Source organism: Corvus cornix, chromosome 2, assembly GCF_000738735.6.
Source record: "Corvus cornix cornix isolate S_Up_H32 chromosome 2, ASM73873v5, whole genome shotgun sequence".
In the NCBI taxonomy this organism is placed as follows: Eukaryota; Metazoa; Chordata; class Aves; order Passeriformes; family Corvidae; genus Corvus; species Corvus cornix.
In genome coordinates, this window is record NC_046333.1 from 65,076,123 (window position 1) to 65,100,015 (window position 23,893).

Sequence of the window (23,893 nt, forward strand, 5' to 3'; positions counted from 1 at the left end):
ACTGTTTTCATAACAACAAATTAAATACCAAGGTAATTCCCTGGAGCCTTCAGCAGTGTGGCTGTGTGGCAGCAGCAGAAGCCACTCCAGCACAATGCACAGTGTCATTAGGAAAACCCGCTGGCTGCTGAGCCTCTGTGCAGCTCTGCAGTGTTTGAAGTTATGCTGGAGTCCAGCCTACCTTTTCAAAGCACTGCATTGTTACTCTTCTTTTCCTCCCTTTCCTGTCTGTGTTTCCCCATTCTCCTCTCTTCCTGTCCCCTGTCAGGCAGACATGTTTTAGAATCCATTCATAATACGAGGAGCTGAGTGTTGTCGGACTGCTGCAGGTGGCTGGAATGCTGGCTTTAACAGCTGGAAATGAGGGAGTTACAGCTGCCCCTCTTTTTCAAGATTTTATTTGCTTATTGGTGCCTTATATGCACCCTAAAATGTATAATTGGTCAAGTGTAAGCTGTTCTCTTACACTCAAATGGCACAGGAGACAGGTCAGCAAGGTAAGTGCTTTGCAAATATCCATTCTGAAAAAGAGCGGCATTTGTATTCACTTTGGCTGTTCAACCTTGGAGAACGAAAAATCAAGACTGGCCTTTCTGAGACTCCTGTTACTCATCTATAAAATGTGATGTCCTATATATCAAAGTGTTTCAATGATGGTTGCCAAGGAACTGCAGGTATCAAAGCAACTTAATATTTTTGCATATTTTCCTGACTAGTGTGCAAAGATGAGTATCATTTATCAATTACGGGGTGAATAGATGTGTTTACATTACAATGTCTGTCCTTGTCTGAGCAACAGGCAGTAACATAATTTATAAATAGCCAGACTGTAACAAAGAGAATAATCACACTTACTAAAAAATCCCCTCGATTAAATGTCAGATAAAGAACATGCTGCAGCAGTGCAGTCATTGGGGTACTTGGTCCCTGCCAATCGACAGGTTTAAAATAAACATTCTTACGCAATGAACAGCTATAGAAGTTTCACTGGGTAATAAATACTCATGTAACAACAATAGGCAACTTTATCCTCCAAACCTGTTCACCATATAGCCTGAGGCTTGGTTTGTAAGATCTAAAATATGTGTGTTTGCTGTGTTTTTTCATGGCATTTTCAGGTAAATTCCTGCTACCTTACCTTGCAGACCAGGCCCAGTATCTCCAGTCCTTTCACTGAGGCACCTGGCTGATGTAACTTCATGATTTCATGAGACTCACAGCACAGTGAAACAAAGAGTCAGAGAGGTGCTGGGAGGGAAGTTGTTCCTCCTCCTTCTCTGGAATCATCAGTTTCTTTCTTCCTCACTTTTCCATACTGTAATCTTAGGCTGACTGCCTTTGTCCTGGAGTCAGGCACTGCTGAGGCCTTCTGACCCACAGATGACTCTTCTGCAAATGAAAATAAATGGAATTGAGGGGAATTTTGTAAAGATTCTTGTCTTCAAAATAAACTGTCACACCAACATCAAAGTTAGAAATCAAGAACGCAAAAAGAAGAAACTATTCTGAAAAACTGAACTTAATCTACGTTAAATTTTAAACCCAGGTATCTGGTCTATCTCTGTACTCAAGCTCTTCCCTCAGATCAGGTAGCTTCTGCATCTAATCCAGAACTTCTGAGTTAAAGAAACTTCTAAGTTTTTCTCTGGATTTCCCTAGAGATATCAAGTGATGTATCAAATGCATAAATTAATTGTTCTGTGAAATTACTGTTAATAACACTTTCTACTTCAAACTGGATTTGAAAAGAGGTGGGAAAAAATAGTATTTAATTTCCTACCAATGCTTTGCCATTGGAGACCACTATCATGGTCCAACCATAATTTTCTGAGACTGAATATTTTATTCCTTTCAGTAGGAAAAGAAAATGTTGCAGACTTAAATATCTGTCGGATTCAAGAAAGCCTGATCTGGCCCAACGTGTGTCCTATTTTGTAGCATAGACTCTAAAATCCACCTTAGAATAGTTCCTTTTTTTCTGGTGATCCTCTGAATAACAATTGCAAACACAAATAAGTATGAGGCAAGATTTCACTCAGTTTCAGGAAGGAGAGGTGTGAATGGCTGAATATCAAGTTCTCTGGACATCTGCATGCTTCAAATGGCACACACCGGATTTTATTTCACTTGACATGAAATTGTAGGGTGGAAAAGGCTGGTGAGAATATCACTGAGATATGGAATGCATTTGCTGAAGAAACTGAAACAACTGCTGGGAACCCTTAGTTTCATTTTGGTTGCCTAGAATGCAACATAATGAGAACAGCATTGCCTGTTTATGAAGCAACTTCTGCCCTTACTTTTGCTAAATTCCTACCAGGAGTAAGTTTACATGGAATGGTGGGGAAATAAACAATGAACCAGAGATGCAAACAGTAGGTATTCTGTGATGACAACAATAGTGTGGATGAAAACACTCCCCAGATCATTATTTTTACATAAATTAGATGTTGGCCTTTTGGTGCAAGGTGTCTTAATTTTTCCTAAGTTCTAACACATACATTTGCAGAGGTCTGCTTGCCAGTGGCCAGTTCAACATAGTTACGAAAAAACAGTTTTATTTAAAAGGAAAAACAAGTTTGTTCTCTCCAGGAAAACACCCTCCTCCACTTCCAGGGATTTACAACACATTAAGGAGACCATAATCACCAGAACTCTGTTAAAAGCATTTGTCTGAAGTTACCAAACAGTAGGATGCACAACAGCACAGAGAGAAGCTTCTATTTCAGGCTGATCCAGATAGGGGTGGCAGAGGAAAGCAAACCAAATCTGTTCTTGTTTTCATTATTGATAAAGTTCTCTGAAACTCACCTCACCATGATTGTCAAATGAAATCTGTAGAGAAGACCCAGTGTGAAAATGGAGGGTTGAAGGTCTAGCCCCGTTGAATGCAATCACAAGATCCCAACAGGTTTTTATTTTGTCCTTTGTCTTTGCATATTATGTAGGCCATTGTTAATTCATCTTTCAAATGTCCCTTGACTTTACAGAAAACATTTACACCTGATACTAGTTTTGCTTTCTGGAAGTGAAATGCTAAACTTAGAATCACCATTTAATCATATGTTTCCTGTGCATTCCATCTGAGCACTGTTGAGGCAAGCTTTCCTTCTAATTACAGAGGTGAGTGAAGAACCAGTGATTAAAATAAGATCAGCTTTTCCTTAAATACCATTGTACTTCAGGAGAGTGATCAAAGTCAGTAGTTGCTTTCAGAGATATGCTAATTTACAGCACACAAACTTCTTAAATGAAGAAGAGTGACCTGCTTTTTATTGCTTAGGTTAGAAAAAAAAAGCCCAAACCAAACAGTTCAGTTTACTGAGCAATCCTTCTATTAAAAAAACCCCTCTGTCTTCCTTTTAGATTAACAGTGGAGTCAGCCCAAATAAGGCTAAAGCATTTGCCAAAAAGCCTCAGGGAAGATTGTGTTCTGTCTATAATTTTGTTTTCACAATAACACCCATTGATTTTTTCTTTAATTTTTTAAAATTTGATTTTCAGTAAGGAGATGCAGATTTTTGTGGCATTCTCAGCACTTGCAAAGCACTTTTAGATGCATGGTGAAATAACATGTGACATACGTGTGTACATGGTACAGGTGCACAGGTATGTATAAAGTGTTACACATAATTCTTTTTGTTTCCTCCCAGTTCCTGGTGGCTCCTGAAACATGATTACAGCATCTGAAACTGAAACCAAACCCAGAATAATTTGTCAGATTTACAAAGAGTTCTAGTAACCCTGATAAAACTTATGCGTCATTTAGGAGAAGCCTAAATGAAGCACAAAGTCCAATTTCTCCTCAGAACAGCTGGGCAAGCTGATGCCTGGGAAGGAGAGGAGTTCACAGCCTATCCTGCTGTGGGCTCTGCTCTGTGGGAATGCTGGAACTGGATCAAAAAAGGCTCCCTACAAGCATATCTAACACACTTGTGGTAGGAGTGGGAAATGGCCATTCGTGAGGTATCTTGTTCTTTATCTGGGAATGGGTAACTTGTATCTTGTTCTTTATTTTGTTCTTTTATTCTTTTTATTTTGTTCTTTGTTTTGTATCTTTGTATCTTGTTATCTGCTCTGTATTCCTGTACAGGTATATCTCTGTATCTTTGGGATCAGTCACACTAATCTACAGTTGGAGCTTTGCTGTGTGCCAACATGAACACATTTTCATGATACCTGCAAGAGAGGGCAGCAAAGCCTTCTACCAAAGCAGAATGCTAACAGAAAAGCAGCTCATTAAAATATATGTTAAGCTGTGAGGTATTTTGGCTTCTGATTAAGTGTAAAAATATTGAGGACATATCTGCTCTGTAGACCACAGACACAGAGTGTCACAGGTTGTTTTTCTTTGGTAGTAAGTGATCCTATTGATGACTATTTGGAGGTATCTTGTCATTTAAACTCAGAGTGCCCAACAATTTTGTTCAGATCTGACACAGACTGGTTTAGACATCCAAAAGAAATGGTAGATTGGCTTGAACCATTTCTTGTGGCCAGGACACTCTGAACTCACTTTGACTCAGTACAGGCGTTGAAATCACTACAGGATTATCCCTGGAGGTGGGTAATCCTTTAAAGGTTCAGAGCTTTGGGTTAGATAAAAATCTAAACATTTGGATGTTTATCTGAAACCTTATCTCAGTCATCTAAACTCCTGGAGGCTGAACACCCATCAGTTGCACATCTACAAGTAAAAAAGTAATAGGGTCTCTTGTTTCTACAGACTTATAGCCTGATCCTGATATCTATGAATAAACAAAATCTCACATTGATATCAACTTGCCTTTGAGTTGGGGTATTGGGAATGGGAAGTTCCCTTCATCTAAAAGTGACCACAAACATTATCTGATAGGGGTGGAGGAGGAAGTTTTGGTTACAAAACACAGGACTTTTTTTTCTCATAAAAGTCACTGACAGCAGGGGGTTTTTTTCACTGAAAATCCGTACACTTGAAAATTGCTAAAGAAGCTTTAGCTATTTTCCTTTATTTTCTCACCCAGGAAAAAAAAAAAAAAAAAAGATCTTCATAATTAAAACAATAAAGTGCTACGATTTTAAGTCCATACTGGAATTTTGACTCAGGTCATTTTAACTGAGGCTGTGTACTGTGGTACCTCACAGAAATCATAAGAAAGACTGGGAGTGTGAAACATGGACACTGCAGTTCACAGCACTGGATTATGTCAGTGCAGAGATATTTTGCTTTTCTACTATGGTAGCTCAGATTTTTCCATTTTGCACCAAATGTTTTGCTCCTTTCTGTCATTTCAATCAACAAGACAATTTTGCTAGGTGGAGAAAAATTAACTTATGTCTATTAAAATGTGTGAGAGTATAATATTTTTGAAGAGGGGGGAGGGTAAGGGGAGAACTTGAACAATTACTCCTATCCTTCGCTGACATTCCCATGTTACTTGTTTTGCTGTGGAGTGCATCCCAGGCTGTATCATATGTGTGAAGGAACTGGGCACATTCCTGATATTTAGTGTGCCCAGACTAGTTTCACAGAGTTAGGACCATTGCTTTCTCCTCAAGGCTTGCTGAAACCAGAAGCATTGCTGGCTCCCAGTTCCCACACCTACATGGAAAGAAAAGTTGCCACAAAGGAAGAAATGGAGAAAGGAGAGAGGTAATTCTTCAGGTGAGACGGTGGCTGGAAACATGGTAGATACAGATTCCGTTTTCTACTCCACCACAACTTCTCTCCTTCATCTTAGAGGACTCCTTTTGTCTGTGTTTTCCTTGTTGACTGTAGAGGCTAGCACTCTTATCTTAAGGGGTATTTCAAAGATAAACACTAAAAAAAGCCACAAAATCACTTGGTTTAACACAGTGACAGGAGCTGCAAAAACTGGACTGCACTACTTTTTGGCAAACACATATAGGCACTTTATCAAGGTCTGGCCCACTTGTCTATGCTGCTGTTCTTAAGCTGAGTCTTTTCCACGCCCCTATCACATTAGTATAATAGAGAATTAACATTGTTTTGCAGTATTTTAGAGGCTGGGAAGAGAATTCACACACTTTCCCTTTCCTTTTCCTACTGATATGCCAGTTATGGTCCCAGGTTCACAGGGCAATTCCTGCACTTTTGGAACTGTGTGTATAGCTGCCACACCACTCTTGTAACAACACTCTCACTTTGGGAATAAAAAAATGCACTTATTCGTTTGTTTTGGAACTACCAGAAGGGTCACAAGATTAATGGCCATTAATTAGAAAGATGTTAGTATGACTCTTCTTTGATATGGCTATTTCAAGACAGTATCTGGAGACAAAGTGCAATTCAGAGTTTCACAGAATAATTATTTTCTCCTGTCCATGGCACAGTTGTCTCTTTTTGGCAGTGAAAAGGGCTTGTATGAAAAGGGAGGGAATGATTTACTTTGTATTCTTACATTCTGTGGCTCAGGAGAATCATAATTCCACTTACGTTGAAGAAAACGATTGTCATTCTCATGGCATTTTTCAAGCATCACTGCGCTTTTGATAACTTATTCTCTGTCAAGCTTCCCTATTTAAGCAATACACTTGTTTTCCCTGGTTAACTACCTTTTATATGTACAGATGTTGTTTCTCATCAATGTTTTATGCTTCAAATAAAAATGCTAATTAAGTTCATGCAGAAAGACATGAGTTTCTTTTTTTTTTTTGTCTGGGTAGCTGTGCTGTCACCAAGATGATTTCAAGTAGGTCAGTAAAATGTTTTATTTTATAAAAGACATTTCCTTCTCAGTTCTGTTGCTTGTGAGCATTGTTCTGAAAATCTTATCCCCTGCAGAGGCTACCCAGAAATCAGGGCCTTTCTTTCAGAGTTGCAGAGGAGAGTTTTTTTGCAGGGGGTGGAGAGAGGAAAAGAATGACATGAGAGAAAATGCATCTCAGTGACTCATGAATCCAAGGCAATCTGCCCACCTGCTCCTCAGTGTGCCCTGGGTTCTCCCAGCAGTGTTGGTGTGCGTTGCAGGAGTGGGAGTGGGATCAGGAGTGTGCACCACCCCTCAGAGGCACGCATTCCTCAACTGCAAACACATCTGGGCTCTCTCTCTCGCTTCATTCTCTCGCCCACATCGCTCTGGGGGAAATTCTTGAAGGATGCTTCCTGTTTTTCACTTAATCCTCTCTCATCTTTAAATTCTATTAAACTGGGCCCTATGAAAGTTTCCAATTATTTATTAATTGAGAATTTTTTTCATGGAACTACTCAATACTTGCAGTGAGTGTTCTCCAGCCTCGGCAACACCTGAATTTTTTGGCTGAGGTCTCCCAGCACAGTGGTAAGTGGTGCTGGGTCTTGCCCACCTTATGCATCACCACAGAAATGCTGACTCAGTTCCAGGCAGGTTTTAGCCTCCCAGATCTGTAAAAGTCAGTTGCACTTGTTTCGGTGAAGGTGTCATTTGAAGCTTACAGTCACCTGCCAGACAGCAAGGAGCATGTACTTTGTTACTCTGTCTAGCTCTCTGAGGGGCCCAACACAAGAAGGACATGGATCTTCTGGAACAAGCCCAGAGGAGGCCATGGAGATGCTGAGAGAGCTGGAGCACCTTTCCTCTGAAGACAGGTTGAGAGAGCTGGGATTGTTCAGCCCAGAGTAGAGAAGGCTTTGTGGAGAGTTCCAAGCAGCTTTCTAGTACCTAAAAGAGGCCTGCAGGAGAGCTGGAGAGAGACTTTTTACAAGGGCACACGAGGGACTTTTTTCAAGGGCAATAGGGCAAGGAGGGATGGCTTTAAACTGAAAGAGGTTCAGTTTAGATGTGGTATTCAAAAGAAATTTTTTACTTGGAGGATGGTGATGCACTGGAACAGGTTGTCCAGAGAAGCTGTGGATGTCCCATCCCTGGAAGTGTTCAAGGCCAGGTTGGATAGAGCCCTGAGCAACCCGACCTAGTGGAAGGTGTCCCTGCCCATGGCAGGGGGATTGGAACTAGATGATCTGTGAGGTCCCTTCCAGCCCAAATCATTCTATCATTCTATGGGTAAAAACTGGTTACTTTCCAAGAACAATTCCCTAGGAGACAGATATTGCTCTGAAATTGTGTGCTGAGCCCTGTGGTGAGGATTTGTGTTCATTTCATATTTTTCTTGTTTTCTTGAAGGAGATATCTAGAGATTCAACAGTGTGAAAATCTATATAAACCCATCAAGGGTACATATCACTGTGCTTCCATTTGCCACGGCTATTTGCACCTCTCACATTCCATATACAAGCAATAAAAATGAAAACTGGAAATGCCAAACACTTGCGGTGGCTGCCTTCCACAAACAATACTACCAACTGGGACACTTCCTAGAGATTATTTAAAGATTACATATTTTCCAGTTAACTCGAAAGAAACAACATCAATTAAATGTCCTGGCGGTACATATTTCTCTGGTAAGACATGGTAAGAATTGCTCAGCTATGTGCCACAGAAACAAACAGCTTTCTGAGCTACAATCCACCTGATAGAAATTCAGACGACCCAGGTACTAAGCAGAGTGTTGGCCAATGCTCCACAAGTGGTCAAAGATGTACTGCTAACTTTGGTAATAAAGCTGCTTGTGACACCACTGTTACATTTAAATGGAGATTTTTTCTATAGTTGAGAGAGAAAAACCATTTTATCCCATGGTGGTAAAGGAAGAGCAGGTAAAAGATGCATTCCCAGATAGGAAACAGATCAAATAGAAGACACTGTGGAGGAAACTGGAAGTACAGGGGGCAAGTGGACAGAACAGTGTCAGGGCCGGTAACAAGGAGCTGTCAGTCCATGTATACATACATACACATATATGCACACACAGCCCATTCTAAATACAGACAAGTTTTCTACCTTGTGCAGTTCATATGGACAGGAATCCCAGCTCAGTGGATGTTATTCAAAGTATTCCACCAGCCTCTGAAGAAAGCAGTAGGTTTTTTCTGCTGTGTCAAGACAGGCAAACTGGTTCAAAGCACTTAAGCCAGCAAACACGTCTGCAATGCAGCCCAGCCTAAAGGCAACAACAGACGAATCATTTAATAAGGCTGCCCCATCAGGCTTAATTTCAACCCTTAAAATATCTTGCGTGATTGGACCTTTGGGTGAGACACATACATTATAGAAGTATATTATTTCTTAAATAGTGAATTCTTTGGGGCAGGAACCCCGAGTTCCTACAAGTCTCTGTTTGCAAAGGCCTCGTTCAAGGATCCCTCCACTATTACAACCTCAGAAGGCACAGTGGTCAGAGTGCATTTCAGTTGTTTAAAATGCTTTGTTTTTACTGCTAGAGATGTAATCTTGCGTTTCTTTTACTGACATGGTATCATACACATATAGCAAATGGTACCAGCCAGCGAGCAAGCCCTGACTCAGAAGTGTATACTTACTTCAGTGGTGCCAGGATCAGCTGACAATAACATGCTGTCAGAAACCTGGATTAGCCCTCAGACTAGGTGAAAAGAAAGGATTAAATGAAGTCCACTGATAGTATTCCAAGCTCTGAGAATGGGAATGTGGAACAAAGCATTGTATGCTAACCTAAGAAACTAGATGGGAAATGTAAGAAAGTGATGAGATGCAGCAGCCTGAAGGAAAACATCCAAGCATGGTGCAGCTCCTGACAGGGAGAGTTGTGGAACAAAATACTTGGTGTACTGTAGAAATGTGGCTCTAACATTTTAAACTCTAATTTTTGTCATCCAAAATTTATACGTATAAACCATGAACAGAGCACCTTTGTTCTAACTCTGTAGATAGGCTGAAACCACATGAGAGATGTGAGTCTCCTAACAGGGGCAACATACTCTGAACCCCCCAAAAGACACGTTAAGTGATGAAGTCTGTGAATTAGTTTGCTGCTGACAGCATTGGTAGAACCATGCAGCTGCTGCATTTGTCCCCAAACCCCAAACTACAGCACTGCCCTCAGCTACTCCCTGCACAAACCTTCACCTCGCAGCCGAGGCTGTTTACAAGGCAACCTGTGGGATGCCGGTTGCAGAGATGGAGGCACTGCCGGGTTTTGCCACATGAGGGAAGAAGACCCTCTTCTTGGCTGACCTTCCTGCCAAGGAAACGAGCGGACAGGCTACTAGGATTGCAACTTTTCCTGCAGCCAGTCAGATAAGAATTCCCCTCCTCTGATTGTGTGACATTTTGTCAGAAAAGCAAGAGATCATAAGCTCTAGCAGCCCCTGGGTGAGGCACAGGCAGCTGCTCAGAGCCACTCTTGCCTTCCCTCTGTGAGTGCCTAGGTCACCTTATGTGGGTGTTGCTACCAGCTGCCAACCATGGTCATGAGCTCTTTGTCTCGGACCTGTCTTGCCAGTTCAAAAGAGAGCTCTCCTGCAGCTCTCATCCCTAGGTAGATCCATCCTGCTGTCTGCATGAGTCCCACAAGACTCAGGGCTCAGTTCACTGTGAATTAGAAGGGCAAGAGATTTGATTTTATTTGGATCCCTTGCCACCAGCTATAAAAAACAAACTGCCATTCAGCTCTTATCTGCCAAGCTCTGTATATGTGAATTTTGCTTCCTGTTATTGCAGCAACAGTAGGGATGGAGAAATGCTCTTGATTTCCTTTTTGAGAAGAATTTTCTTTTCTAAACAATTGGTATTAACCAGAACAAAACAACCAAGAAACAGCATGCTCGTTTCACAGATTTCCAGTAATGTTAGAGCTCTGTACATTGTTTCAGCTCTTGCTGAGATGAAGCTTGATTATGTTAATGTTAGCCAGCCATTTAATTTGTTTAACTCAGGGACACTTTCACTACAGTCTTCCTGAACCCTGAGAAACTGGCTCTGCTCGCAATAGCAAGGGTGGGCAAAGAATGACCATAGGGTTTTTGCCTACTTCTAGGAAAGTAGCTGTGTATGTTCACGTGCATTTTCATATGAGCATGTGACTGCATTCGCCAGCAGAGATAATAGTGTGTCCTCCACTAGTGGCTTCTGACCAATCTCCACCAGCCTGGTGAAGGAGCATAGGTTACAAGAATAACTAAGGTCCTGCAAACATGACAGCCAAACATAAGAGACACTTCAGAAAAGGGCCACTCAAAGGAAAAGCTGCTGGGTGAACTTCTGAGAGAAGGCACTTGACAATACAACAAAAGTTTCATTTGGAGCCTGATGCGAGTGGTCACATACCCAGGAGCTCGCAGGTAGATGCCAACAACCCCAGCAGGTCTCCCTGTTGATGTGCCCGCTCTCTGCCGCAGCCCGGTGGAGCTGAGCAAACCAATGGTACAATTAGTATCACATGCTTGCTCACTTGTCCTGGCACTCAGGACCTGGCTGACCCAGGAGAACAGGTAACCATACAGCTGATACAACATCTGATATAGGTCCACATGGAATATTGGTCAAAAACCGTAGGTCTGACTGAGGGAGTCATGCTGACTCAAAGGTCCTCAGATTTAATACTTATGAAGAAGGTCCCAGCCCTGTCTTAGATTAATCCCTCAGTGTGGGTGACCATGGGCTACTGGGTGAGTGCAATGCACTTGCTTATACAAAGCTTGAGGGCTTTCCCTTGTCTCATGAGTTTATTTGTGACAAACGAGATAAGCAGAGCCAGTAAAGAAAACACCACCTCCTTGCACAGTAGATGCGCTTTGGGCAATCCCAGTCTTGCATCTCCCAAGACCTTGGGAGGTAGGAGTACAACCTCCATGCCTTTCCTATGGTATCTTAATTGCAGCTCATCTTCCTGATGCACATACTGTTACAGGAGTGGAGGATGGAGAAGTGAAGATTATATAGACAGGACCATTGACATTACTCCCAAAAGACCAGATCCAGCCCTCTTGTTCCATGAAGAAAACGGGATCAGGGTACATGAGTCACTTTCTGCAACTACAGGTCAATGACGGACACAGGCTCTAGAGCCAGGCTGCCCAGCAACAGCCCAGTCTTTACAGCAGGATGATGAATTATTGGAGACCTAAGTACATAGTGATGAGGTGGCATTATCTATTCTACAATGAAACAGCTTGCACTTCTCATGGAGAGCTCATCAGCACTGTAACTTTTCAGTTTAAATCTTATCATAACTGTATGAGCAGCTGGTTTACGTTTTGCATTGTCCATTTCAAGGAATTATTCTCCTCCATTTGTTTCTTAAAAATTAATATCTTGCATCTTGCCTTACTTTGATGGTTTGTTTTACGTTTCAGGAATGCAAAACAATTGCACAATAAATCACTGGAGGAATGTACATGGGGGTTATTTGTCATGGTTATAAATAAATGAACTTTAGCGATAGTTGATAAACAGAAGATTATGGACAATTCGGGCAGGCTCTCAAAAAGATCAGAGCATGACTTTAGCCCTTTAATAACAAGCTTTATTTTATTGTCCCATAACCCACTAGAAACACTGCATGCAGGGTGGCTAACTGCCTCTCCATGCTGGCAGCTGATTGCCAGGAATAGGCTATAAAGCCCTATCTGTTCTTCTAAAGGATGCCCGTGCTACACAGCTCTGCCAGGAGCAAAGACACCCAGCACGCGTGGAAAATTGACTGTCTGTAAAGATTGTGAAGGAAGTTCATCCGACAGATGCTTAAGTTTTAGGAACTTAGCTTTAACTGTTAAGAGTAAATGAGAATCAAATTTGGACTTATGCCCCTTGGAATCAAGCATGAACTCAGTTCATTACAGAAGAGATTCCAAACTTCAAATCATAATGTTCTCAAACACCTTAGAAGCCTTCATAGGGTAAAGTCTTTTTTCATTTGGCACTAAAAATAAATGTCCTGCTGAATAGAAATAAGATTACCCATCTATTTAAATGTTCCCTGAACCAAGGACAGAGAGAGAGAGATTATATCCAGTCTTCAACTTGCCAACGAAAGTATTGGAGGCTCCGATTTTTATTGACTCTAAAAAAGTCACCACAGTTCATGTATTTTTGTAGGAACTGGCCACTTCTCTGGCAATCTTAGTGCCTCCAAAAACCTAGCCAGACTTAGGTGCTCTGTTAACCATAATCTTATTTACTGCTATATTCACTTACAGAAGTTTGGTTGAATCTTGCTTAAACTTGCACCTTTGGAAGTCTACATTCAGTTCAGCTCTGTGAGGAAGGAAGAGAGCAAAAGGATAAGCTGAATTTTTACTAGGAAAGCTAATTCCTTAAAAATACATCTCTGAGAACATAGGCATCTCTCTGAATACAGGGCCCAGGCTCAAGAATACAGCAATTAAACTAATTTCAAAACCCAATTTGAATATATACACATATATTTTTGAAATGCAATGATGGAAGGAGCAGTAAGTGTAACAGATGTGCCAATCTTTCAGAGCATATTTCAAAAGGATAATTACCAGCAGTTACGAAGTAACCACCTTTATGATAATAGGATGCAATTAATTCAGACAGTTCCCTATCCATCAAGGTAAAGTGCACAGAAAGCAAAGGGTGGGGGAAGAAAGGCACTGAGGTATGCGTGCCTCTGTGTCAGTGGGTTTGCAATTGCAGTCAGACCCAGCACTGCTCTTCAGACACCGATATCCGAATTGCTGCTATCTGCCAAAAATGCTTGTGTGCAGTACACAGCTCTTATTGTCTACTGTTGTTATCTATCTAGACATCTATCTTGGGAATAGCTGAAGTGTCCTTTGCTTTTCTGTCTGAGGGTGTGGTGAGATGGCAGGGCTGGGCCGATACTGAGGCTTGCAGACGCCGCAGGAGGGGGGATCCACCCCAGCCCACCTCCCCTCCCTGCTACCTCCTGTTGGCACTGGTGTGCAGCTGACAGGCCAATAAACCAATTCAAGCCAGTAAACCAGCAGGAAACTAACCCCAGGAGTGGGGGAAACAACCCACAGCCAGTCTAGCAGGCTGGGTTAAGTCTATGCAGGGAGGCATGTGACAAAGCTGGAGCAGAGGAGTGAAATAGCACTGCTGGGAGGGAAAGGGATGGGGACACAGCCCCTGCACTGATGTTGCAGGATGTTTGCTTTGCCCTGCTGTCTGACCTCACCCTCAGCTTCTAGGAACAGTGACCTACAGTGTCCTAGGAATGACAGTTTCTTCTTCCAGCCTTTGGTAGACCAGCATGTATGGGTGTCAGTGTGCTGGAATACAGGGGGTGTACTGTGCTTGGGGAAAGCATCAGCCTTGGAGCAGGGGATTACACATGAGCAAAGACAAATTAAGTAAGGAAATTTGCCAGAAGACAGGACTACTATGGTTATGCCATCAACCAAATCCAGACTCAGCATTGTCTTCTTTCCTTATTCATTCTTGCTTATCCATTTCTGAGCACCTTGAAGCAAACAGAGCTGATGGGAAGTTTAACAGAAGCAGGGATAGAAGGGGGAAAACTATGAAAAGTGTCAAAAGTGCTTAGAGTCTGGTAGGCAGGAATCGGTGCCAAAAAGAAAGGATACTTTTGTATAATCAGAAAGATTAATTTTCTGAATGTGACGGACATTTGGAGGAAAATATGGTTCTGAACTGGAGCCACAGTCTCTCCTAAAGACCATCTGGTAGCACCAACAGCAAGGCACTGCTCCCACCACAACCCCTCTCTGCTTGAGGAGACCCCCAAGTCAGGGCCTGCGCGCCTGTCACCCTCACAAGGTCAGCACCCACACTGGCCTCGGAGAAAGAGTCGCACCTTCTCCGGGAGAACTTAGACGACGGCAAGGTACAGCAGGCACAGTCTTTGGGGAGCTGGCCCAGATCCAGGTTTGCTGAGTCCTTGGTACCAGGGAGTGTGGGTTGGGCAGGGGGGACCCCCATGCAGATTCTTGCCCATGCAGATCCTTTGCACACCCCCAGATGTCCACCAGATCCCTGGCGAGAGCTGCCAGGGAGCACTCCCGCGCCTGTACAAACAGGAAAATATGACAACTATCTGCCCAAAGGGGTTTCTGGTTCCATGACAACATACCAAACATGAAATGCTCCCACCTTTCTTAAGGGGAATTTGCAAGGCAGGAGGCAGGTCGGTGGGGAGGAGAGCACCTAGGTGCTACTGAAACAACACAGGCAGGTGCAGAACACCTGGCAATTGTCAAAACTGCAGAAACTAGTCAATTGGTGTTGATACTTCATTACAGAGCATATTTTCCTTTATGATTATTAAATCTTTAATCCTTTACTGGCAGATTTTTTTCTCCCCTTGCATAAACAGCTTTTAGTTTCCTGGAACGGAGTGAGGCTCCTTCACACAGTCAGCCACAGCCCAGAAGAGCCACAGAGAGGAGAATAAGCACTGAGGCATCCTCTTTGCTTTGTTGTTCTCATTTCAACTTGATAGACCCTGAGTTTTCATTACTAGGAGGCTCCAAAAGCCTCTATGGACAGAAAGGGAAGAGCCCAGGAGGCAGGGGGAATTCTCAGGGTGGGGTATGGGCTACAGACCTCTTCACCCTCCAGTCATCATTAGAGACAGGTCACAGTGGGTTACCAGAGCCTTCCCTGGAGAAGCATTGCCCAGTGTAAACCCAACTCCTTCCTCACACTGCCCTTCAGCCTGACTGCACAGGGTTGTCGGGCCCTGTGCATTTTCATGCCCTTCTCCACACATTCATCAGCCTTGGAACATGCTCTCTCATCTTCAGGGCCTGGCTTGGTGCCATGGGACAACTTGAAGTTATGAGGAACTAACCCTGTACCTGCAGCACCACGGAGGTGATTCTTCTGCTGAGGTTTGGTTGTTGCTCCCCATCACCTCACATGCAGCTTCTCCAGCCTGCAGTGCCTTCCCAGACAGCCTGGGCACCTGGAACAACTCACGTGCTGCTATTTCAGTGTATGTGTTCTGTTACTCTACATATTGTTGCAGTGCACAGATAGCGTTCAGTTGTGCATACCTTAAGAATATCCCTAAAAGTGGAGCTGAAGGCTCACCCACTCCTGGATCCAGCCATGGAGGGATGCCTGCACACAACCATACATACCCAATGCAGTATCCTCTGTTTTCCCACAGTATCATTACCCATTTAGAGCTGTTCAGATTGTTCAGGTCAGAATAACAGAAACTACAGGAAGAAGGCAAATGGTCTGTATGAGAGGGCACAGTGAGGGTTTTCTGTGGCAGACTTGTATTATCGGCTAAGAACAGAGCAACCATTTCTAGTGGAGTCTGTGTCAGACTCTCTGGGTGCATATGAGGTACCTGCTTTGCATCATGCTGGAAACACAGTGGAGCTTCAAAATGGGACTAAATTATGTTGGTGTCCTACTGCTATGGGTTTCAAAAACACCAGTAAAACCCCATACATAACATTCTTACTCATGCGCTCTGCCTTTAAATGGTCTGTTGGACTCTCCACAGCTCTCTGTGGCTGAAGATGCCAGAAACCAACCAGCTCATCAGTGCAGGTTTCTAGCCTCCTACGTTTGTGTATATCCAGTAAACACAGCTATTTGGCTCTGGCCAAGCCCTTGTGGTTTCTCCACAGAGACTTTGTTGCCTAAAGAGCAAAAGACTTGAAATATGTGACTAATTATGATGTTTTACCCTGTTTGCATGTGCAGGACTAGAAATGCTTTGCTGAGCAGACAGGGATCCTCTCTCCCAGTCATGCAAAGCACAGAGCATGATGGGGAGCTGAGGCAACTCATAGGTGCTCTGCTCCGGGAAGGACAACAGCCACAGCCCATCAGTGGGGCAGTCTAGCAAATATTGGCAAGCAAAATCTTACCCAGCTTTAATCTAGGAGAGACTTTTTGGGTTTGTTTCTGACTGGAAAGCTCACCAGATAAGTTTAGCCACCTGTTTGTTAGCTACTTCATCACTGTGTAAAGACCAGTCTTCCTCTGCTTCATCACACTTTGCGTGATGTTGCTGCTGTTTTCTGGTCATGCAGCTCAGTCACCTCAGCTATTGGACTTACAAAGCAAATCCTTGAAGAATTCAGACTCAAAATATATACCCTGAAAACTTACCAGCCAGCAAAATTTTTGAAAGCAAGCTTGAAAGAAATACAAGTTGGCTAGAACAGCCTGTTTAAAGTCCAAATTCAAATGAGTACTCATAGAAAATATGTTGTAGTATACGCCCAGATTTTATGACACAACAATAATAATAGTAATACCACCTAACTTTCATCTGTAGATCTCGAAGGCTGTCCACAAGATATTAAGCATCCTTAGAGCAGCTACTTTGAATAGGCACTTTTTCAGCTGCTGACAATATTTAAATTACTGAAGCAGATTAAATGATATTATTAACTAATCACCTGCCAAGCCTTTTTACGTCAAGTTGCTACCTGGAGCAAAGTATTATGCTTAATTTTGGAACAACTGACACCTATGCTTTATCAGAGCAACTGTAAGCATAAACAATAAACCTAACAGCACAAAATTAATTGACGTGGCCTAATTTAGTTTTTGCCATTGTATACAGCATTGTTTCAGCCATGCAGATGCTATTCTGCTGAAATCAGTTGATGTCTAAGGGAATACAAGTGACTTGGGGAAAACAAAGCCTTAGCTTTCCAGAGATGATGCAAAGCTTATCAGAGTGGATCAGTCCAGGCATCACAAGTATAAATCAACAAGAAGTGAACACCTCAAACCTGGCAGAGCAAGCAGGACTTAAGTAGATCTGCCTGACAGAGGGAGGGGAGAGACTTAGGCCTGCTCATGAGATGAGAAGTTATTTTTCTTCTCCCAAACTGCTGTTAAATTTTGTTATTGTGCAATATCAGGCTCTGCTAAGTGGTAGATAGTGCATTAGATAGGCACAGTGGGTGGTAGATGTGTATTAAGATATTACATGAAGCAATAACGTTTCCTAAACTTTCTCTGTCTTCTACCCAGCTCACAATGCAAAAAGCATGAAAACTACCCACAGGTTAGTGGTGGGTAGATTTGAAGGGCCCATATTGCGCTTGAAGATCTTTTGACTGTTTTACAAATAGCCAGTCTCACAGGCTGCAATGATCCTATGAAGTTACACAATGCTTGTGGAGCTATTTTTCATTAAAACTTGGGGTCAGTGTTGTTTGGACAATGCTCTCTGACACATGGTGCGATTCTTGGGGCTGTCCAGTGCAGGACCAGGAGCTGGAGCTGATGATCCTGGTTCCCTTCCAATTCAGGATATTCAAAGTGCTAATTGAACTTCAAAACAAAAATTGAGTGTTTTGCCCTCAAAGTGAGGCTCAAAGCCTGAAAATGCAACCAAAGGGTGTTTTAAGGGCTGAGGTACTAAGAGACAAATAACATCTCAAGCTGCACTAAAGAGACAAGATATCATTTGCAGTGCTTAGTGTTTTCTATGCAACATACCTACATTTTATTTATCATCATTACGAACATGAGAGAAGAGAGACTTTTGGATTTTCCTAGAACTAGGGGAATCCCCTATTGAGACTCTAAGTAGGATGATGGGTTAGTCTAAGATCCACTTTTTCTGTGGACAGCAGGTAACACCTCAAGTATTGAACCTGGAGTAGAGACAACAGGTATTCACTAGAAGTAAAGGAAAAGACCCTGAAAAAGAGAACTTCTAGGTTGCCTGTCTGCCACAAAATACACTTGTAGTCAAAATGCTATGTGAAGTCAAGTTGATTTAACAGTTTTTAATTCATTTTGAAGTTAGTTTAGGTACCCCAAAATGAGAATATAGGCTTGTCCTTGTGAGTGATAAAGAAAACAGACCTTGCAATACAGTATAATGCTCTCTCACTCTCTCTCTGAAGCCTTTCTCTATATTATTCCAAAAAAGAGGCAAAAAACAAGCCTTTCCTACTCATGTAGCTCATGTTTTGCCAAAGCTTGCAAAAAGGCAGCAGTACCACTTTCACATGAGCCCATTGCAATGGAATTAGGTTATACTGTATTTTGTCTCATACCTCAGCCAGAGGTGGGGCCTTTGTGTCAGTGCCAGGACAAGTCAAGCAACAATTGTCAGGTAACCTCAGACTGCAATTAAAATGAACTCTGAAATAAAGGATTTCTGAACAAAAAGTTGTAAAAGAGAGATGGGCAGAGAAGAATGTTCTGAAATGCAAGGAAGGCAAAGGCAGGCTCCTATACCCAGGGAGGAATAACCCTGGGCACCAGGGAAGACTGGGGGCTGACCTGCTGGAAAGTAGCTCAGGGCAGAAGGACCTGGGGGTACTGGTGGACAACAAGCTGTCCATGAGCCAGCAGTGCCCTTGTGGCCAAGAGGGCCAATGGAATCCTGGGGTGCATTAGGGAAAACACTGTCAGCGGGTCAAGGGAGGTGATCCTGCCCCTCTACTCACCCCTGGTGAGGCCATATCTGGACTGCTGTGTCCAGTTCTGGGTTCCTCAGTACAAGGGAGACATGGAGCTCCTGGAGCAGGTTCAGTGGAGGGCAACAAAGCTGACCAAGGGACTGGAGCCTTTCTCTTTTGAGGAAAGGCTGAGGGAGCTGGGCCTGTTCAGCCTCAAGAAGAGACAAGTGAGAGGGCACCACATCAATGTCTGTCAGTATCTGAAGGGAGGGTGCCAAGAGGACAGACCCAGGCTCTTCTTGGTGGTGCCAAGCAGTAGGACAAGAGACAATGGGCAGAACCTGATGCAAAGGAAGTTCCACCTGAATATGAGGAAGAACTCTTTTACTGTGAGGTGACCGAGCACTGGTTGGCCAAAGGTGTTGTGGGGTGTCCCTTACTGGAGAGACTCCAGAACTGTCTGGATGCAATCCTGTGCCATGTGCTTTAGGATGACCCTGCTTGAGCAGGGAGGTTGGGCCAGATGACCCCTCTGAGGTCCCTTCCAACCTGACCCATCCTGTGATTCTGTGAAGAGTTAAACAGATGGTAAGTACTAGCAGCTATATTTTAACGGGGGAATCAAAAACTCACCATGATACTCAGTAAGATAATGGGATTCTGGAAGACAAATTTCAGATTAACTGTGTGACGAAATATCGGGGGGATTCATTATTTTTAAGTCATAGTCAAATGAAACAATTTTACTTTGCAATATACTTTAGTCAAACACATAGGGATGGGAAAGAAAAAAATTCCTAATGTTAACTTGAGTGAACCAGAGGAAATGCCTATAGAAAGTAGGAAAGTATATAGGTTTATATCTGTATCTTAGGGTTCTCTCACAGTCTTCTCTGTGAGGCAAAACCTGCATTTTCTGCTTAGTAAGAGCTAAGCAACTGTATCAGTTCTCAGTAAATCAGAGCTGACTGTGGTCATCAGCTCCAACATGCAGATACAGGCCTGCAGACATGCAGGTGAAACCACAAATTGAGCCATGCTATGCACAAGGCTTCCAGCCGTCACTTCTATTAGTGGAGCACCAGGATGACTCCCATGTTAACAACTCCCATTCTTGGGTACAGCCCCTAAAGCCTCATGTTTCCATCCATAGCACAAGAACAACCACAACCATCTCCTCTGTCCCAGAATATGTCAAGTAACACCTTCTGGTCAATAGAAATGCACTGCCAGCCTTTCTGATTCTTCAGAGACCATGGCAAAGCTTTCATATACCTGAAAGCTGCAGTGCACAGCCCATCATGGTGCTATGCAGGGCCAGGAGCTGGACTTGATGATCACTGTGGGTTCCTTCCAACTCAGTATATTCTGTAATCAGAGGGCTGAGGGGGCAGGAGTTGCTTCTAACAACTTTTTAGGCAAAGCTGCTCTTTACAAACTTGACTCGTTGGTCTCCTAGTAGCAGCCACACTTCTCTGAAGACTTCATGTAGTGTGGCACGATGTGACTCACCTGGTCTGGGTGCTGCTCAGAGCCCACACATGGACTATATTTGCTGCTCCATCGCCGTTATTTTGCATCTGGAGTTAAGCATGTACCTTGTAATTAACAGTCTACTTAATTGATTTTTACCTTGGTCTTTCCGCAATAGTTTGGCCAGATCACCGGACTCTGTAATGTATTCCTTCTTTGAATTTTACTGGGGTTGTCTGCTTTGTAACTTCTCAGATGACAGCTAGTTTGAGAGTACTTGTGGGCACCTGAAGTATTTGATATTTAGCCATCAAAACGTTTTGATCTGAAACATGGGACCAATCACATTTTGTGTTTCCCAGGGCATCAGCTCAAGTCCTGTCCTCAGATTACTATATAATCATAATCTCCTTTAGCATTTATATACTGTCCTTCCCCTCAGCATATTTCCATGCCCTTTCTAGAAGGAGACAGTTTTGTTATATTTTTTTTTAGAACAGTACCTGTTTGGTGCACAGAAGTAGAATGACTTCCCTTTGTGTTAGGCCAAGAGCAGAGAAAAAAGAACTTTGATTTCCTCTTGCCAAGTCAGTATCCCAGTTACAACTACCACCAATTCCTTCTACCTTAAAATTTTGTACATAATTATTTTACTGGTTCCGCTTTTCCAAAACAACCAAGATGGACCATTGATGGCTAGTGCGTGGTACTCACCTAGGATCCACTGATTTTGTGACCACATCTGCCTGAGGGCCAAGTCTTGGAATAATTACACACCCAGTCTGGATGCGTGGAAACAACTGGCTTTAGTGGAAATTGTGGCTTTTCTGGATTGATCCACTTTGCTAAGGAGCAGGCAGGGTTGGGAAGTGACCAGTCCTTCAAATTTTGAATAATTTGTATGGTATCTGAAAGAAGAAAAATAATTGAACCCTCAGCAACTCTCTCCAGTGCACATGGCAGATGCCTCACATGCCTTTCCTGCTGAGCTGTTTCTGCCACACTGGCTCCACAACTGGAGTTCCTGTGTGCAAAACAAGCTAAGGGGAACAATTGGTGGTGATTGTGGCAGAAATTTTGTCCTCAGGTCGGGTTCTACAGTAAGTCCTTTTTGGGGATTGCTTTAATGCTTCTATCAATATTTCTGTGTTGTCCTTTTCATAAAAATATCTAAGGATAACCTCCGAGAGCAGAAACATCTCAGAAAATGTGAGGAGGAAAAGAAGGAAACTCTCTGTGAAAGAAAAATCATCAGAGATTTCACTTTGATCTTACTCTATTGTTTTGGTTTTGCTTCTTTTCGCAAAGTTCAAGTATTTTCTCGCCTGTAGCAATGCTAACAAATGTAACATGTTAACACACCCTCCTGCTTGTTGCTGATTACTATATTAAGATAGGTGTCAGATCAAAAAGCAGATGGAACAACAGAGGTCTAGTTAACAAACCTGATTTAAGCAGCTACGCTAACTTAGAAATACCTTGCAGACTTTTATCACTGCTGTTAATTATTAAAACATACAGACTGATTTTACATCTGGTACTGGAGGAAGTTGACAGGGCCAGCTCTGAAAAGCTTCGAAGGCTATGCCTGTGCATGAGTTTTGAGCACATCTTCCCTGGATGGTTTGGTTTCTTTATGCAGTAAAGGTGCCCAGCATGAAGCACCAAGCCAGGCTGGGTTTGTCTTTGCACACAAGTGCAACCCAGAGAGGAGCAGATTTCACTGAGAATGTTTCTTGCCCCCGAAATGCTAATTTGCTGGCATAAGCTTTAAATTGGAGCTGTACGAAATCCAAGGAGAATTGCCGCGAGGTAAATGACACAAGGGGGTGTAGGAGTAAATACCATGGCTGGACACATTCAAACGCAGCCCACAGCATTTTCCCCTCTTGCCCCTCCTCCTTCCAGGAGACAGTCGGATAGTTTAGCTCTCCTCTATGACAAATCACATTCCAAAAAAGTTAATGACTGCAAGCATTAAATGAATTATTAAAAATCATTATAAGCCAGCTATAAAAAAAACCCGAGCCCCATACCTTCTCCGTGGTGCCTTCAGTGAGGTGGCCGACCCGGCACTGCCTCTGGCTGACCCTCCCTCTATTTGCTCTACGGGCCTCCGGGACTACGGAGGCTTCCCGAGGACGGGCTCCTGCAGCGGGAAGGACCACTAGAGGGCATTCAAAACACAAGTTTCCCAAATGGTTGGGGGCCCATAGCACCCAATAAAATCAAATAACTGGTGCTATGTGGACAAGGTAAGTTGGAGAACACCCACACTTCTTGATTCATGTTTGTTCAAGACCTAATGGAGGTAATATTTGTCCTGACGCTACCACAAATGCTGTTCTATGTAATTACTGCCAGAATTACACCACAGGAGGCTCAAATCCTATAGTAACAGGTTACTTTGGAGTATGGAAATTCAGATTGGCATCTCTTGTTTGTTTTGCTTTTTTGTTCAGGGTTCCAGTAGACATCAAAGTTAATGGCCCTCACCACCGTTCACATTACTCCTCCATATATGTGTGCAAACATGTTCATCCAATTCTCCTAACTCCAATGTAGCCACTCACAGGTCTCCTTCTTTGTTTGACAAGGTATTATTTAGCAGGCACCTTTTCTTTGCTACCTTTACCCTGTTATCACTTCTTATGCAGTTTGATCACTCAGTTAAAGAGAAGGGGGTTTATTTGGTTTGCCTATTTGTTCAGATAAAGGTTTACATAGTCTATAATTTTCTTGCTCTTGAGCTGCAGCTGCATTGTTGAGCCTAGTTCTCCTGAAACACAGCTTTTACATAAAATAGAAGAGCATCTCACTTAACAAATGTGAGGTTTAGCACACTGCCATCTTTACATGAGAAGTAAGATGAGCTAACAACCGGCTGGTAACTCAGTTCTGTCAGTAGAGGACACAGCATTTATCGATGGCCACATTAAATACAGTCCCTGTGTTTAGTAAGGTCAGTTGTGGCAACACAGTCATCACCAGGACAGCATTTAAAGTCTGAATCAGTGTTGGAACCATCGGTGGGATCTGCAGTGAATTCTTTCAGCTCATGCTGCCTTTGCTGAAAGAAGGTCTGCGACTGGGTAGGGGCTGTCCGTTGTGCCTGTGCCTCTTGCTCACAGCAAGCGGTTACGGCCTGAGTCTTTTAATCATGAAGCAGTAATGGCCTGCCACAGATTTGTAAGCCAAAATCTGAAGGGAAAAAGACAACCATTGTTTGGACAAATACAATCTATGATCATATTGATAGATCTTAAAGCCATAGCATTA

The 23,893-nt window shown here is 42.9% G+C and overlaps 1 long non-coding RNA gene across 1 annotated transcript; it reads right to left on the reverse strand.

The window, feature by feature from the left end:
• Positions 1–790: 790 nt before the first annotated feature.
• On the reverse strand, positions 791–22,719 carry LOC109145065. Its single transcript, XR_002046211.1, has 3 exons — positions 22,651–22,719; positions 21,329–21,522; positions 791–1,389 (listed from the first exon to the last, which is right to left on the reverse strand). It is a non-coding gene; the product is annotated as an uncharacterized LOC109145065 (long non-coding RNA).
• Between the last annotated feature and the right edge of the window lie 1,174 nt (positions 22,720–23,893).